The 19,187-nt window shown below is 38.6% G+C and overlaps 1 protein-coding gene across 3 annotated transcripts in view; it reads right to left on the bottom strand.

Annotated features, from left to right (window-relative positions):
* cdk18 (cyclin dependent kinase 18) overlaps positions 1-18,970 on the bottom strand; it is a 324,367-nt gene extending 305,397 nt beyond the window's left edge. Inside the window, exon 1 of one of the 3 annotated variants that reach the window (XM_039748505.1) lies at positions 18,651-18,970. The gene's annotated coding sequence lies outside the window, so the exon portion shown is untranslated. Of the gene's footprint in view, positions 1-16,919; positions 16,996-18,650 lie in introns of those variants that run through there. The other 2 variants (XM_039748503.1, XM_039748504.1) reach the window with 2 other exon arrangements.
* Positions 18,971-19,187: the final 217 nt, after the last annotated feature.

The following is a 19,187-nucleotide window of genomic DNA, read 5'->3' as shown; positions in this document are numbered from 1 at the left end:
ATACCATAACTGCTTTGGCATTGTTACTCACTGCACTTTTTTTTCTTTCAGCTGCTCCCGTTAGGGTTGCCACAGCGGATCATCTTTTTCCATATTACTCTCACTGCACAACTCAGAGTATTTATATCACTGTATCTGAGTGTGAATCACAGCGGCAGCTGATCAGAAAGAGAATTATCGGTATACAGTATCAAGCACATGCTACCTCAGCCATGGCAAAAAGTTTCAAAGCCTTTCCTGTACGGACCTTGCGGTTCAGAAACAGTTTCATCCCAAGAAATTTAAACGCACTCAATCACTGCTCCTTGTAGAACTGTTTGTACTTATAAGTACAATTACCTCACTGTAAACTTGCACTACAGTTATAATATTACACAACCTGCGCCACTTTATAAAGTGCGTATTTACATATGATGACGATATCATTTTAAGATGAAATGCAGCAAAATATGTTTATTATATTATACAGGTAAAACTTTAACTTCATTTAAATAATCCATATTCTTCACTGGGAGTGTCGTGAAGGATAGAATAATTAAACATGTACTACGAAGATAGTTCAATGTTCCTTAAACGTTTTGAAGAATCGGCGCTCTAAGCTTACAGATGGCTTAATATCTATTACAGAGCTGTGTGGCGATTGGTTACTTGGGGAAAGAAAAGCAAGGACTGCAGGGGTCGGCCACACCAATATACTGTATATTGAATATAAAACAGAAAGAGAAAATAACGACACAGCTAAAAATGCAGCGACAAATTTCGACATAAGTTAAACGCTTGTGTCATGAGCACGAGGCGGCTATGCAGTGTCCGCAACGGACGTGGCCATCCACTGTGCATAAGATACCATATTGAAGGGGCCACCGATTCTTTCTCTATCTAGAGCCACCCACGAGTACTGCTGCAATAAATAATTTCATCGTAAGTCACACACAATCACTGCGCCGTGAAACCCATGTTTAATAACGTGCTTTAACTCCTATCATCATGAAAATGATATCACGTATACATCTCAGTATTTTAGTTTTTCAGAGAGCTGTAATATCACGAATGTAATGGATTCTGTGTCCAGTCGAAGGAAAAGAGCCAGTTTAAGAAGCACGTAGTGATTCACACACAGAGCACAAAGATCACATACAAAACAAAGCATTTAACGTGCTACTTTAATTACGATGTGATTTGAGAAACTGATTAAACGATTTTAAGATGACATTTATGATGTTCTACTTTAATGACAAAATAAACTACATGATTAAAGTGGAAATTTCTAGACTGAACTTGACATTTCGTGCTTTTTTCCCCACCGTGTGCCTTTTTTTCTCTGCATTCTAATAAGCTTTCATATGACACTCAGATGGTGGGCTACGACTCGTCTTTTCATGGTGACTGATATCTGAGCTTTCAAGTTTCTCCAACACACTATGTCACTCGATCAACTTCCTTTTGTTGATTACACCACAGTTTAATTAAACAAATAGTATGTTTTTCCTTTGCTTCCATTTGGTGTTCGCTGAAATTTTTATATTTTCCCCCATGCTTTTCCCATTGTCTTTTCACAGAAGGCTGAGCTTAAGGGTGATTATATTGATTTGCATATTCAAATAGGCGTAATTCTGGGAGGATTTGGGGCGTTACAAAATGCGCGTGCACGAGCGTTGGTTTTCATGCTGACCGGGATTTATGTAGCGGTAGAACGTGGCAGTTGGAGTACGCACAGATTCCTGCATCTGGATTTTTCTGTGCGTAAGCACATTTCGGCTTTTGTGCTTACGCCATGTTATAGTGCGAGTTCTACGCACGGCGTTATACATGAGGCCCCTGGAATTTTAAAGTGCTTTTTGGAGTTGTTCTTGTTAACCGAGTGGCCACAAACTCTCAAAGAAAAGCTCTTTGCAACACTGTTGTGCTGAGGGACACAACATGCATCAGATCTTAAAACATATGACCTACACCAACAGAAAGCCACACCAAGTTCAATTCCTGTCAGCTAAAAACAAAGACATGGCTACAATGGATATGCAACCACCAATACTGGATGATAGACGTTTATATACAAGATATATGTATACATACACACATACATACTAGCCAGCATTTATCCAATCTTCTATGCGTGGAAGTGTGTATATCTGTCCGGCCTGGAAGTGAGAGGTGACAATACTGATGAAGAAGAAGAAGATGACAATAATGACCCTATAAACCCAAGCATGCAGGCTTTTTCCTCATTAGGATCATGGCAAGTTGCAATCAGTTATAAAAAACTATAAAAAAAAATCCAGTGATTGCCTGGAGTGAATATTTAAATACAAAATGACGAAAACAGTATGCAATTGGGTTACTTTGCCCCATTTAACTTTTAAGATTGTAATTTTGAGAATGGTGAAGCTTTGGGCTAGTTATTCACACGCACACATTCTGCTAGGATTCTCACCTCCCTTGGCCCTTTTAAAGAAAAGCCTTCAAGTGAGAAATACATTATGTACATTGCCTATCCTTGAAGTATTCCCTTGCACTGCATATAAATGATGCATTAATTTGAAGAATTTGTTATCCTAACCAATAGCAACTTATTAACCACTTCCACTGTGACTTGAAAGTCATGCCTAGCAGAAGACAGTTGAGACAACCAAAGACATTAATCAAGTTGTGTTAATTGTGCAAAGTATGCGCAGTTATGTGAAACTCTTTCAAAACAGTGCTACTTTTTTTTTTTTTATAAAAGCTTTGCAAGTGCAAAAGTAATATCATGCTTACCAATTTTATAATAATAATAAAACATGTTACCATAGTTGATAGAGTGTACTTAAGGTTTTGTGGCAATAAATTTATTGGCATCTGGAACTGTCTGTACTGTGTTGTGCCTGGGGTTTGGGATGCTGTATCGCTCCCTAGTGTTTCACAGTATAAAATATTCTTGTTTTTTTCCTTCTCATACATCGAACCAGAAATTGCAATAAATAACTTCAGACACAATAGAGTCCCATCTGGAGTGGCTTGGGGCCATGACAAAAACAGTGAGAGAAATGTCTGATGAAAGAATAGGTTAAATGTTAAGAGTAGCAGTCAAAGCCAGCTTTCTTGGTTTAATGTGCTAATCTTCACATGACTGCACAACCTGTATGGTGCTGTGGTCTCCATTTTTAGACCACAATGTAGGATTTCATACCACTTGCCATTTTCAAGTTGTAGCTTTTCATCCCAACTGCCCCTATGTATGATTTGGCAACTTCACTGTAAATTTAAAGTAGGAAAAGAATTATTGTGTTTAAACTAGATACAGTGGGTGAATATAATGGGATGAGTTAGCTGTGGGGTTACCACCACTGACTTAAATCTCAGGCTGCCCCTGAAGAGGGTAAGACTAAAAGTTATAGGTCATAAACATGACACGTGTATTTTTAAACAATAAAACATTACCAAGCAGGTTGTAATGGTGGCATAACTGTCAAAGATTATGCTTGTAACCCCAAATTATAATATATAACTCCTCGGAAAATATGGCCCTACTTGTTGAGGGGCCGGATAAACAGGGGTGGGCAAAAGTAGGTTTACAGTTTTTCGTATGGAAAAAGACATACAGATTAGGATTGTCGCAATAGCTTTATTAAATCAATAGTTTTATTAACTCAAATGAATGTCGCGATGTACAGTGCACTTAGGTACATTCTCGTAAGCTGCCCAACTTTGTATAATAGGGCCAGAATTCACTCAGATTTCTTGGGTGAAAGATAAGCATCCTAATCATCGCACTGCCTTCACAACCTGTACAGTACAGTTTCTCTGTTGATTCATTCACAGTAGCATCTCTTGGACCAAACTTGCAAGGCCATAACATGTTATGTTAAAAACCTGAATTTAAAATCTGTAGCTTGAAAAGCAAAACTGTGAATAAAGAACAAACAAAAGCTTGCAATTTAAGATAATTATATTCTTAAATCATCCGAATCACTTTTGCCATGTAAAGGCCCTGTTACACTATCTGATTTTTCTGGTGATTTTCAGTTGCAGAATTTGTTAACAGTAAATAATCACAGCAAGTTGCAGCCTGGAACCTCTGGTCATGTAGTTCAACATCCCCAGTGACTCAGTCCAACCAGACTGCAAAATTCCCTGGTAAAAATCATACAGGTTTGATTTTTTTTCCTTAGCTGTAGGAACAAGCTCTGTGTGCATGAGAGTCTACAACCAATGAGTGCTCACTTGGAATGACACTGTATATAAAAGGCAGCTATTAGGAGTAAGGAACATGAGCATTTTGGACCAGTCTCATTTCATGTGTTTTATGTACCATAAGAGAATGGAAAAAGGAAAAAAAACAAAAAAGAGCAGAGAATGTGGCGGAATTTGCTGTACTTTGTACAGCACTGGTGCCATCAGGCAGAACACTATTGGCTGTCAGAAAAAGAGGTGAGCTTGCAATACTTTGAAAATGTGAAACTGTGCTGGAAAATTATTGTGTAGTTGTCTAATTTGACATAACCTGTGCTTTGTAGTCGTGTACTGTGACATACTTAAGGCAATAAGGTCATCAACTGCAGCTTTCCTCTGACAGGAAATCATGAAATGTGACATTGGCTTAAGCTAATCTAAGGTACTTTAAAACTTTTAGATATGACGCAGTATTAGTGAATATATTCTCTCGGTTTCTTTTATTGGATGGTCTGTGAAATCACTGAATTGTTAATAAATTCTTTTTTTAATTGTACCAAGTGTTACAATTGTCTTTGCTCTTATCTTAGAACTCTATATCTTATTGTCCCCAATTTCTGAAACTTTGCATTAGTTGAATTCTTGATTGTTTTTTTTTACCATAATAGTTGCATCATCTCAGACAGCTATCATGGTCAGAACAAGCTTCTCTTTTTCTCACTCTTGACATCATGTCCAGGAGATTACTTAAGACAGCATGAACTCCTTGAAAGGGCACATCTGACAGGAACTGAGCAGGAGCAGGAACCAAAGTATACCACCTTGTTTGGTTTATTCTCACACCCGTTTTTTGCCATGGTTAGTCCGAACTACTTATACATCGACCAGTCACAGCAGAATCAGCAGTGTTAAATTAACACCTAACACCAAAATTGGCACTGTCAAATTTTTTCAAGTCATTTTTTTTATTGGTTTGGATGATAACAGGTACTCGAGTCATTTCCAAACCTGGTGTCACACACTTGCAAATAGGAGGGAGCTGTATGGACTAAGTGAATGTAATTCTACGCTAGGCTAGGGGGTGGCGGGTTGCGCTAAACCTTCTTCTGTTGCCTCTGCGGACCAAAAACGGGAAAACCTGTCTGATTCAACCCTGAAGATGTCACTTCTGGTTCTGGCGCCCAGAAGAACATCACTTTCGGTTCCAGCGCTCAAAGGAACGTCATTTCCGGTCTCAGTGCCCAGGAGCGCGTCACTTCTAGTTATGGCACCAGAAGCCCGTCACTTCCGGGTCCACTACTACACTTTCCATTTTGGCATTTAAAGCTGCCATTTTTTTCACCCCCAACCACCTTCAGTCTTTTTTTGGACTCCATCAATGACACATGTTTCTTGATTTTCAGAACCCATTGCAGCCAGGGAAATTATATGGATGGCTGCCCCAAACCTTTTTAATTTACTGTATGTCGAATCTGATCTTTAATCAGAAAAAGACAGATTAAGCCAAAATATACAAAAATTAGCCAGAGACACTACAAAAACAGAACTTTCCTAACAAGAGGAGAACACAAAGAACACAATTAGACAAAATAACAAACTATAGTGCCATCAATATGGTGCACCTGATGTTCTCACTAAACAGCTTTATAACAGTCTTCCTCCAGTTGATAGCCAGCTTTTGTAACCTTAGGTATATATCATCTGTGCAGAGCAAGTAGCCGAGTTCACACATTTCAGATTAACATTTTAACTTTTCCACTAGCAGTTTTCCCTGTTTTGCCACAATGTCAGTCAGTCAGTCAGTATCCAACCCGTTATATCCTAATAAAGGGTCACATCCCAGCCAACACAGGGTGCAAGGCAGGAACAAATCCCAGGCAGGGCACCAGCCCACACACCCCAAGCACACACTAGGAACAATTTAGGATTGCCAATGCACCTAACCTGCATGTCTTTGGACTGTGGGAGGCAACCGGAGTACCCGGAGGAAACCCACGCAGACACGGGGAGAACCCGGGTCTCCCAATTGCGAGGCAGCAGCTCTACCACTGCGCCACCGTGCCGCCCTTTTGCCACAATGTACTCAACCTTAAACTTTGTCTTCCATTTTTAATTGTTTTCAAAAGCATGATGATTGTTTGGTGGATTCTGTAATTATATGAATGTGAGTTAATAAATTGTCCGAACTTTTGTGATAATTTGTTTAGGTTGGCTGTACAACTTTCCCCGTGCACATGAGGAAACATGGCGTGTCTGTGGTAAATATAGTCATCTAATCATAGTGTTAAAGTTTTGATGAGTTATATTTTCTTGTTGTTCTCTAGAAGTATGCAAAGCCATTCCTCTCTCCATTAACACCAAATAAGAACAGACACCAATGAGCTGCTTTTTATGGGCTGTGGGTGTTCTGGGGCCCAAATCCATAGAAGGCTTTCTGCACAATTTGGAGACAGTGTTTTACCACAGCAGACTGTTTACGAATGGATTGAGAAGTTCAAAACTGGTTGCATAAGGACAAATGGGATGCCCCTCCATGTTCACTATAGATGGCAACACTGAGCAAGTCATTTCCATGATTCCACCGACAAGGATTTCAACCCTGATACACCTTTGGTCCATATAAAATGGATCAATGCTCACTGCTGTTTTTTAGTACAAATGGAGTGGAAGGCCTTGTCTACTCCTAGAAAACAACAAGAGAAACTGACTGACCAAGGTTAAAACATTACTACTGTGACCACAGACACACTGTTACTGCATGTACATGGCAAAAGCTGTATGGCCAACCGAAACAAAATTATCACAAAAGTGCACATAATTATTGACTTACCCTCATGCTTACATGACCTCTACTATCCAGGGATTAATGTTTCTCTATAAACCTGTCTAAGCCATTACAGACTTTGGTATTTCATTGGAGTAATACAACCATCTTACAAAAGGATTTAACAACTTTCTACAACTTTTCTCTATTAATGACGGGATACCCATCTTAAAGGAGGGAATGTACATTCGTACCCTTCTGTTCAACAATGAGCATTTTGTACGCCATGAACAACCAAATGGCAGTTTCTTGTGATAATTTCTGCCCTTGCTTTTTCCAGAGTAAGAAGGTGTGTTTATATATTAACTACTCAAGCATACTCTTTTTGGTTAATGCCATTATTTAGTGTTCTGGTTTGTTCTTGGTGTACAGAAGATCTGCAAGTTTCGAAAGTTTCAAGCCAGAAGTTAGGAAGCTTATCTGACCCCAGACACCTCTGTTTAATTCTGTGTAAGCCATTCTTTTACTTTTGTACCACTCCCATTGCTTCAGAACATTTTTTATTCTCATTCGGTAATCTCTTTTATCTAGGAATTGGACACTTGTGTTCCTGAAATTCCACAGATGGTTTCATTTTGCCTGAAGATTTGTCATTCAGCTCAGTGCTGTTACTTCAACCATCTTGGCCTACTTGATTTTTTTTGTCAACCTTGACAAAATGTGGAAACTCATCATTTGACCACAGCAAGGATGGAGAAATTTTCTCCATAGACCTTGAGTTTATCAAAGAACTTACCAAGACCAATTTGGAGCGGACATGGTGGGGCAGGATTTAGCACATGCACAGTGACACAAAAGCTTATCTTCCTTTCCAGCCAGGTACTCAATGATCCAGAAAAAGGAGAAAAATGATCATACCAGTAACCCATCCAGCACTTCCCTCTTACAGTTTTTATGAAATAAAATCAATCACCTCTAACAGTGGTGAAGGAGACACTGGAGTAGCCCCAGAGGCTTTAAGAATACCAAATGCAGGTTTAACATCTTGAGATTTAGCAATAAAAAGGGTGTTGTAGGTGAACCTCAGCTCATTGTTAAGGATAATTTTGAAGCCAAAGTTTCACAACGATAAACAGGATTTGACTATAAGACAAAAAAGTTCAAAAGGACCAGGCCCAAAATAAGGTCATAAAAATAGGCATGATAAGAATCTTGGAGATCAAATAAAATTAAAACACAAAGAGTCAAAAGAGAGTTTCAAAGTGAAAATAAACTTTCACAAATGAAATTTGATTTCTTTAGGTTTGAGATCAAATGTAAAATTACTGAAACAATTAACTAATTATAACAATATATAAACATTCAGGTAATATAGTCATGTATCACAGCATCGACAATCAAATGGATGGTAACAAGTTTAGTTTTAAACATGCTGGAAACAGGCAAGATTCCACTAAAGATAAAACTAACCAAACACTAGAAAAACATAGTCATAAAATGAGAAAATAAGATGAAACCTGGAGTCTAAATACTAATATCACTATAACATTCAGATTATTTACACCTTTGTTTCTTTCACAAACTCTTTTGTATTCTGAAGCATTGCGTACCACGCAAGATCTTCTCTGTGGTTGTTGGTAGCGTTTTCACTTGAATCTAACCAACAGTAACTGCAGCTGCTGATTCTGTAGGCTTACTGACATCTTTGAAAAATACATGTATCCATCCATTCCATTTCTTAACACTTTATGTTCAAAACACCTTTGAGATGGTCTTGTACTTGTGGAAAAGGTCTATCAAACTGTTGGACCTCAGCAAGAGAAGGATACATTCATCCTCATAAATTAACTGTGAACAGGTGACCCGCTCATTTTTTTTACAAACATGGAGACCATCAACAAATTGGATGAGTTAGTACGGTAATGCACTGCTCCAGAGGAAATGTCAGTAATAAATATTGACAATAGCTAGGACTACTTTTTAAATCTCAGAAACTTGTGTTGTTTTTTTTTGGCCAAATTGTTGAAAGGTTTTCAGTTTGTTTCTTTTGGTTTTAGTATGATAAACACTGTTTGAAACATCAGCTGGAAATGTTCTTACTTTAATATAGTAAGTTTAAAATTTGAGACAATAAAATAAATGTAGTGACCTAACTAACAGGTTCGAAAAAGAAAAAACACAGCAGGACAAAGAAGGGATTGCAGAACAGTTTAGTCAAACAGAACAGTAAAAAATAAAAATATGCAAATATAAAAGCAAAATGCATGACTTCAAACTGGAACTATTTACATTTAGCATAATGAACAACTTTGAACTTGAACTATTTACAATTATCTATGTATTTCTCATTGTAATGGCCCTGAGAGATGCTGTCAATGGACCAAAAACAAATTTCCGTTTCCACTACCATAACCCACCACCCATACCCAACTCAACAACTCCCCCCCTTCTTAGCTGTGCCTCAAACCATCCAGAAATGCCACCGTTCCCCGCGCTGCTCCTTTTCCCCCCCCCTTTACTGTTAATCATATCCCCAACATCAGTCCACCATGCCATTCTCTGCCCTCCCAGCTCGGCCCAACAATCACTTTCCCTCTGAGCTTTACACCAGCCAGGACGCTACAACAGGAAAACATTTTAGGGGCTGCATACTATTTCAAGACACTATATATTGTTATATTAAAGTTTTGGTTATCCAGTGCACAATCTGACCACAGGCCAGCAAATTTCCCCTACTCTTGTGCTTTAAAAGATTAAAGGGTAATGCCGAATAGTTTCACATGTCAAGTTTTTATTTCACCATTCTAAGAGGTCACTGTTCAGAGCAGACACATCTGAAATTCTTATCACTAAAGTCAAAGCGAAAATCATCAGCACTATTTGACACCGGTCATGTGAGTGCAAGAAAAACACACTTCAGGGTGTGGTCTTTGCACACTGGTAGTAGTACCCTATTGGCAGTCTTTGTCTGCTTAGCCTATGGCCAATGCAGAGCCCTGTAGTGGTTTGTCCACATGCCCTATGATCCAGATTAAAACCATTTGCTTTAAGAGCAAATGAGTGTGAAGGCAATAATAAACCAGTGATGTGGTAGTTTTGCATTTCCAATTTGTCTCAAAACTAAATTTAGAAGGGCTGTAGGGCACTGCCTGATTATGTAAGATAGGTACAAGTGAAACAATGGAAAATATTCTGAAAATATACAAGGTTTGGAAACTCTATTTACACACTTTATACCAATAAACTGTACGATACTTCTAAGCAGATCAGCAGGATGATGGTCAGACCTCTCTGTTTGGGGAAAGTCAAACCACTTGATAAATTACTACCATTGCTCTTTCTTCCTGCTCTGTCCTATTCATCCTGTTTACAAATACTCAGCTAAGCAACCCTGGGGGCAAGCAGCCAGGCATGAATAATGCTGTTGTCTGATGTTTCCTAACCTCTTCTGTCTGCTTCTTTGACTGTAGGAGAGTGAAGCAAAAATGGGTGCTTATTCATTTCTATTCTTTGTAGGAAACCAGCTGTTATAAGAGTGAAAACATCATGCCAAAAAACCAAGCACCGGAACAAGCAAATCTACAATACTTGTAAGCCTGACCACCATAACAGCACATACAACAGATGTTGATCTACGTCTGTCAGACGTTACCCATTTCTTTCTGTTGTAATAGTGAAGTGTGCATTAGTATGGTTTACAGCAAGTTAGATATTCTGAGGGTTACATAAAGTCAGGGATGGGCTGGCATGACCACCTCCTGATGTCACATGGCCTCTTTTAGTACTGACAGATGAAAGTCATGCTCAGCATCTCACTTAATCAGTCATTATAATGAAAGCTTTTTGGTTTTCCAGGCCTACTTCTGATAGAAACAAGATGCCGGTGAAAACCTCCTATTATATAGTGACATCAGAAATGATTCAAGGTAATGAGACATCCTCAAAGATGACCGAGGACCACCTTGGAGTAAAGAAGCCACATCCAAAAAAAAAACCCAGGAGATAAGGAGAGAGGTTTAAGGTGACCTAACTTGAACTTTACAGACTTCTTTTAAAGAATACACACAGAAGGATTAGTAGTACAGAGCGACCCCAAGTGTTAGAAACGCTTTTTTATATATAGGCAAACAAGAAGGTGAGATGACACCGGTCATCTTAATGATACAAAGTGGTGCATTGAATAGATCCATATAAATCAGGAATGCCCAAATGATATATAGACTTTTTAAAAGGCACAGGGTAGAGAGAAGATTGTCTAAGAGTCACCTAAGGTCCTAATCAGAACTACACCAGAGGGAGAACACATTTCACATTTCACCTAGGAGCCTCTTCATGCCAAATGCAAGACACAAAGAAGTCAGACAGTATTGGGTCATAAAGGCAGAATCAGAGTTAGGGCCATTAATGTTTAGAAACTCTAAGGAGAGGAGTACATTCTTCAAATGATCATTTACGGAATCAGCCACAATGGCAGGCACAAATCTATATTTGTGACCTACTTACATGCTCAAAAAATGTGCACGTGCACATTAGTTATAAGCAAACTTTCACACTAAACTAGTTGCTATAGAAACATACTGTGAAATATTTCACCTGATTCTTTCTGTTTTTAGCCATCTCAAATATCACTAAAATAATTTTGGATTTTGTTTTGCTTTTTTTTTTTTGTTCGAAACTTGTTTTTTGACAACTCCACTACAGTATAGACATGCAAGGTACCTGTCTAAGGTAGAACCTCAAGCTACTTCACTTGTATTTTTTTTTTTTTATTATTTTGTGCCTTGTTCACCGGATAAAATCAGAGCAGCTCTGAATGAGACAGTGCAAAGCAAAGGTAATTTGTGTACAAGAAATAAGACAAGGTTATTAATATTTCATGAATTCAGCATGAAGATCTTGCATCTACAAAACATCCCAATCAATGGACACTTAAGCAGAGCCGCATTCCTCTTACAACAGCAGCTTTACACATTTTTGGCAGTTTTTTTGAGGCCGGCAGAGACATAAAATAAAAGAATGCTGTTACTATAAGGCAAGAACACAACAGTTAAGATTGGTTAGTTCAGCTCTAATGTCACTCTAAAAAAAAAAAAATTCTCAGAGCAACCTGCATAGCTTGTCTGTCGAGAATGAAGGAAATATTAATTCAGGCAAGCTGATTATGTTTAGGAAATTGGAAAAGGAAATCGTGTTTGTTTTGCTCAGCTACTAGTGACCAATCTAAAATGGGTGAAAGATTAACAAATCCCACACATGTTTTGGTAGTGGAGAACTGGTATTTCAAAAACACTCCTCAAGCATCTGGAGCAGTGGTACCTAAACTCAGTCCTGGGGACCCAATGTGGCTGCAGATTTTTTTTTTTGTTTTTTTACCAAAATCTGTTTTTTATTGGACTCCAAGCCTAATATACAAAGCTGTTTCAAGGTCAATATATACGTTATAATAAGCTTGGTACATTTATTAAATGTACCAAGCATTATATTATATATAAACATTTATACGTGGAAGTGTGTGTGTTTGTCTGGCCCAGAAATGAGGTGGAGTCGGGGTTAGGGCTCCACCTCTGAGGAAACAGAAAACTTGCTTAGACGCTAATAACACAAGTGGGGCGAGCACATTAGCAAAACAAAACTTCACAGGAAAGACAAAATTATTTAGCCGCTAACATCGCCAAAATGTTATCCCTTTTTAATTTTCCTCCCACCACTAATACACAAGCGAGGTGAGCGTGTTGGCAAAACGAAACCTTTCAATTACCTGACATCTCTACATTTCCATTTTTTTCTGATGATTTCAATAGTTTCTAGGACCTCATAGGATATTACAATTGAGGATACGCGGTTAAGTTGTTTTTGAAGGTTGTCATCAACATCCCAATTTTCATTCTGCTTTTCCAAGTGTTTTGGTTCTTTAATTTGTCATCCACTTTTAAGCACATTAGTGGTCTGACAATGATGTAGTTGCAGCTTTTCAGCACTCAGTGCTGTTTAACCAGATGTTTGCTCAGCTTATTTTTAGTTATTATCAGGATACAATTAGGGAAGCAAAATACACAGAAAAGACAAAAGAGATTTAAGCATTTAAATCTATAGCAAACATACAAATATTTATAACATTTCTGAATGCAAAATAACAGAAAAAAGGTCCTCTAAATAAATTAGATTAGTTAGTAGTAAAATGGCTTACTGATTGTAAAATTAGTTGGACTAAAAACCTGCAGTCACATGAAGACTCAAAAAATGAGAATCAATGCTCTAGATTCTTACAACAGGTATATTTGCAGTATTAAAAAAAAAGAGCTAAATATAGGATTTGGGACACTTGATGGATCTTCTAGTGCTTACAAGTCTCTTCTAGAGTTATGTATCCAGAACCACATTTAAAACTCCCAAGAAAAGAATTTAAATAAGTTAAACAAGTTGTGTGGTGGATAGTAAAATTTTAGGAACCTTCAAAAGTAAATTTGATGTTATTTTGGTAAAACTGAGTAAATAAGATCGATGAGCTTTGTTGGACTGAATGACCAGTTCTCGTCAAAATGATTCTATTGTTCTGAAGGGGTCAAACTTTATGGAAATGTCAGTCAATACCTAACATACAGTAGAACCTTCAAATACATGGTGATGGTAAATACCTTCTTGAAGATCTTTGAAAATAAAAATATATACTGTCACATGTTCAAGGCTCTTGTAGGGTAAGCAGTTCCACTCCAGTTCAAAAAGGCACATTGTTTCTAACTGCTTCTCCCTTTTCATTTACGGGCAACTCCAGGGATATAACCTCACCTCACCTCCAGACCTGCACATCCCTCCCCTTCCAGAAGAATCCCCTACATATACAGTACATCACCATACCGCTGGTAGAGATTTCACTTTGAAACCAGAACTCCAGAGAGATGGAGCTCAGCTTAGTAGCTACCTTATAATGCGTTTGAACTTTAGCCGAGGCCATCATTGTATTTTAATTTACTTCCTTTTTGAGTTTCATTAAATAGCAGCTTGTCTGGTTGATAACCCAATACTTCACATGCACCCCCCATCCCCTCCTACTCTCTCATCTACGTGTGGAAGTGTGTGCGTCTGTCCAGCCCGGAAGTAAGAGGTGGAGTCAGGGTAAGGGCTCTACATTAGAGGAAACAGAAAACTCGCTTAGCTGCTAATAACAAAAGCTGGGCCAGCACATCAGCAAAATGAAACCTCAGAAGACAAAGTCGCTTAGCCGCTAACATCGGCAAAACAGTATCCCTTTTACTTTTCCTCCCGCCGCTAATGCATAAACAATACGAGCATGTTGGCTAAACGAATCATCCTAGGAGAGAGACGCCCAGAGTATTTCCTTTCAATTGCCCGACATCTCTACATTTCAATTTTTTCTGACGATTTCAATAGTTTATAGGACCCTGGGCTTTTACAGCACGGGCTTACACAGCTAGTATATGTACACATGCACGTACTGTTAATATATACATAAGATACACATATGCACAATATACACATACTGTATAATTAACCTGCAATTTCCAAGTGTACTGTTCAGGTGTTGGTTCCTGCCTTATGCCCAATCTTTCTAAGAAAGGCTCAGCTCACCTAACTGATGCAGCCTGTACTTTTAAGTCTAGTATTTTTGCCAAGAGACAAAACTGTGTATAAGATATGGAGATAAATCAAAATCTGTTTCTCAGGTTTGAGTTTTTTCCGACACACGCATATACAGTATACAGTAATCCCTCGCTATATCGCGCTTCGACTTTCGCGGCTTCACTCTATCGCGGATTTTAAATGTAAGCATATCTAAATATATATCATGGATTTTTCGCTGGTTCACGGATTTCTGCGGACAATGGGTCTTTTCATTTATGGTACATGCTTCCTCAGTTTGTTTGCCCAGTTGATTTCATACAAGGGATGCTATTGGCGGATGGCTTAGAAGCTACCCAATCAGAGCATGCATTACATATTAACTAAAACTCCTCAATGATATAAGATATACTTCCCGTGCGGTGCTCGATTGTTTGCTTTTCTCTCTCTCTCACCCTCTCTGACATTCTCTGCGCCTGACGGAGGGGCTGTGAGCAGAGGGGCTGTTTGCTTAGAAGATACGGACACTCCTCTAAAAAATGCCGCTTTATCGCGGTGCTTCGGCATACTTAAAAGCCCAAAAGCACGTATTGATTTTTTGATTGTTTGCTTTTCTGTCACACGCGCTCTCTCTCTCCGACATTCTCTGCTTCTGACACGCATTCTTTGAAGAGGAAGATACGTTTGCATTCTTTTAATTGTGAGAAAGAACTGTCATCTCTCTCTTTTCATGGAGCACAGTTTAAACTTTTGACTAAATGGTGTTATTTCATGTCTAGAGGGCTCTAATAATGTTAACAGTGTGGGAGAGTTTATAAAGGCTTAAAATATATCAAAATAACCATACAAACATATGGTTTCTACTTCACGGATTTTCATCTATCTTGGGGGGTTCTGGAATGCAACCCCAGCGATGGAGGAGGGATTATTGTATATATATAAAAATGTGCATAACAAACCTGCGTATAGTCAGGATTCCACTTCTTTTCTCATAGTGAACTAGCCACCCAGCAAAAGACAAACTGCCCATTTTAGATCTCCAGAATCACTCTTCTTCATTTTACAAAGCCCACTATTAATTCAAACTCTCGCAGTTTGAGACTGATCTTGACAAAATGTTAACTTCTGAAATAGTCATTATTAAGATGTCACAATTAAGGGACAGTTTTTCTTCCACATCCCAAAAGATGTGTGGGTTAGGAGGTTTGTTGACTCTAAAGTGGCCCTGCGCCCATGTGAACATGACTGGGCCTTATGATGAACTTGTTTCCTATACAGGTTTATTTCCTACCCTAAGCCTTATTCTTCCGAGATAGGATTCAGCCCTCCTGCAACACTAACATGGAAAAAACAGGTTTAGCAAACAAATACATTCATTATATATCTTCTGCACACTATAGCCCACACATGCAGACTAGCAGACTTAAGCATTACATTAAAAATTTGTTTGAGCAAAGCCATCAAAGGTTTTGAAACAATTACTACAATTATTTAGATATGGAAGACAGAGGACTTGTGATAAGGCAGTCATACTGACTAATAATGACACCCAGAGAGTGGCGGTGTACTGCATATCAATTAACACATGAAAATAAAAGTTTCTCTTTACTCTTTACACATGATAAAAATGACCTTACAAACTTAAAAAAAAAATCCAAGTTATGCATCCAAAATATTCAAAGCATCATCATGGATTCTGGTAAAACATGCTGACTGATGGAGGTGAAACTGTCAGTAGATCATGCAATGACATATATACCTACAGTTAGATCAGGCATTTCATTAAGTTTGCTTTGTTTGTTACTTTGGACAGTTCCAAAATAAATGACGATAAAAGCACAGAAATGTTGAAGCCAGCTACCACTGGACATATCTATGTGTCATTACTTTCAATTCACATCTCTGTTTATACCAGCAGTGTTGTCCGCTAAGAAGGTATTGAAGCAGTAGTAAAACGGAGAAGTGCAGAGTACTTGCATAGTGCAAGATGAGCTTTGAACAACTTTGAGAAACAGTATAACTTCAAATGCATAGAAAGATTTGCACCAGCATTTGTATTTAAATGGTTTATGCTTCAAAAGCCTCTTTTTAAATTTCAGGACACCGTATAAAAAAAAAATGGAACCATTGTAACTCCTGGTTTTTGCACATTGCCAGCCAAATCCCCATTATTTCTCTATTTTCCTTTTTATGAAAATGAAAGAAACTGAGATAATGCTATTTGTGATTTTTATAATTTTTAGGAACCACCCACCTTGCTTTATCTGGGGTGGAAGTTTCATATTAAATACTATTGCTCCAAATCTTTTATCTCTCCATTATTCTGAAGAAGCCAATTCTACTGAATTCCAGGGAGAATGATCTAAAGAATTTGACAAATTATTTGAGTTTTCATTCACTCATTTAGCCATTATTTTTTTAAACTCACTTAATCCTGTTCAGGGTAACAGAGGGCAGAGGCTATCCCACCAGGATACGATACTTGGCAGTTGAAACCTCTGGATGAGATCCTAGTATCTATGTGTTCTGTAATTGAAACAGACAGTAAGGCTAGAAAAGAATAGTTACAGCAGTGTACCACTGGGTGGCACACCACTTAAAAATAAAGTATCTAAATTACAACTAACATGGTAATACTCCATTCATCGGAGGTCAGTGATATCCAGTGATTAAACATATGCTCCCATCTGCAGAATTGTTGCCAGAGTATTCAGAATGCAGTTCAAGACACAACCAAAGCAAGGATTTTCATTGCATATGATAACCAGCAACAACAAGAGAAGTAAATTACTATTTCTCAACTTAAGCCCTTCAGAAAGATGTCCCATTGGAGTAGACTCCACATGCCCAGAACTTTCCACATATGGGTTCTTGTCACCCAATGACATTAAGTGACAAGAATCTTTTACACTTATTCTAGTTATCCTCACTACCTGTTGTTATCTTCACTGCTGAATTTTCAATTACAACAGCTCAATTTTCTCCCACCTTATTTTCTCCTATTAAAACCCACATCTAAACCCACACATTCTAAGCACTCTCTTTGTGCTTAATCTTCATTCTGTTCTCTTAATCCATATTGCATCAATCATATTCCCATACTGTCACATTTCAAGTCTGTACTGTACAGTAAATCATTGAACCACACAATGCCCTACACCATGCTGTTTCAGTTTGATCACTGACCCAGAAAAGCACTAAAAACTTCACAGTAAGCTGAATAGACTCCCACTTCCCACACTGAACCACCAAAGTCAAGATTTTCCACATTATTTTATATTAGTCAAAGTTCGGCCTCTAGAATGCTCATTGCTTTTGCCATGTTGTACGAGTGTCCTCAGTTAGACATCTACCTTATTACACCAGTACCACCTATTAAGTCTCTCCCCTCAGAGCCTTCAAGCCTCCAATCTCCCACATCACCCTGTCCGACTCTTATCACAGTACCACTTGACACCTACATTTGAAATAGCAAATCAAGTCTCACTTCTTGGCTTATATGACACCCATTTCCCACATTCAAGTTTCATTGAGTCTTCTCACTGAGCCACTTAGACCCAGATTCCTGCATCACACATCATATCACTCCCAACTGAGCTGCCAAGGCTCAATCTCCCACACTATATTACATCAGTCTAATCACTGATCCATGAAATCCACGATTCTGTAAAACTCGTCAGGTCACTAATTGGTGGGCTTTCCAAATCCCTGCTTCACACACATTCCACTCATGCCCTGTTGATCTAACAAAGCTGCTCATCAGGCTTTTTCAAACTAAGTCACTTGAACTTGCATCCATAACACCCAAGTCATGCCATTTCCATCTAGATTTCTCTCAGCAGATTTATTAGCTCTGCTAATGATACCTGCTGTACTGTCAACTATTTGATGCCACATCTCGAATGTCACGTGGTAATGACCCTGAAGCCCCAACTTTCCACACCACTGACATGTGTTAAAAGCTGCACTGTCAATCAGGCAGCAGTCCAGATGTCATACAGTGACTCTTACCTTGAAGTAAGATCGGCTGTCTTGCACAACACCAACAGACGCAGCTGATTTTTTAAAGGACTGGTTGCTGCCAAGATGTTTCTGATTTTACCATATTGTTGGAAAAAGCAATAGTATAGCGAAACAAGAACAGTTTTGGTGTACTTACCAGAGCGGAGGCAGCAGCTCAGCAGTGCGTTTGCGTGTCCCTCAGTGCTGCTCTCACTTCTTTCTCTGCAGCCAGCCCTTCTCTCCGTGAGTGTGACAGTCTCTCTCTCTCTCTCTCTCCCACTCTCACTCCCTCCCTCTTGCTATATCTGCACTGAATATACGTGTGGATACAAAATATCTATCGAAATGAACAAATCATCCTTGAAATCTGCAGCTAATAGACGACGCGGATCACTATCGTACCCTCCGCTATAGTGACGATATTGTTCACACTTAATGTAAATTGTTCCAACTTAAAAAAAAAAAGTGTTCCTCTCAAGTAGTTTATAATCAGAACTCGGCTCCGCCCCGACGCTTCCCACCCTTCCCCCGTCGCCAGGACAACAGCCAATCAAACCTCGGGAACTTCCAAGTCTGGTTTGCCAGTTCAACACAATTACTGCTTTTAAAGTAGCTTCGGTGCCTGCTTCCCTACGGCTTCCTTTTTTCTCCATCGTTTCATCCTCTGGTGTTCTGTGCTTATTATTATTATTAT

Source organism: Polypterus senegalus, chromosome 3 (genome assembly GCF_016835505.1).
Source record: "Polypterus senegalus isolate Bchr_013 chromosome 3, ASM1683550v1, whole genome shotgun sequence".
Lineage (NCBI taxonomy): Eukaryota > Metazoa > Chordata > Cladistia > Polypteriformes > Polypteridae > Polypterus > Polypterus senegalus.
Note: the sequence above shows the minus strand (reverse complement) of the source record. Positions and strands in the feature narration are given on the sequence as shown.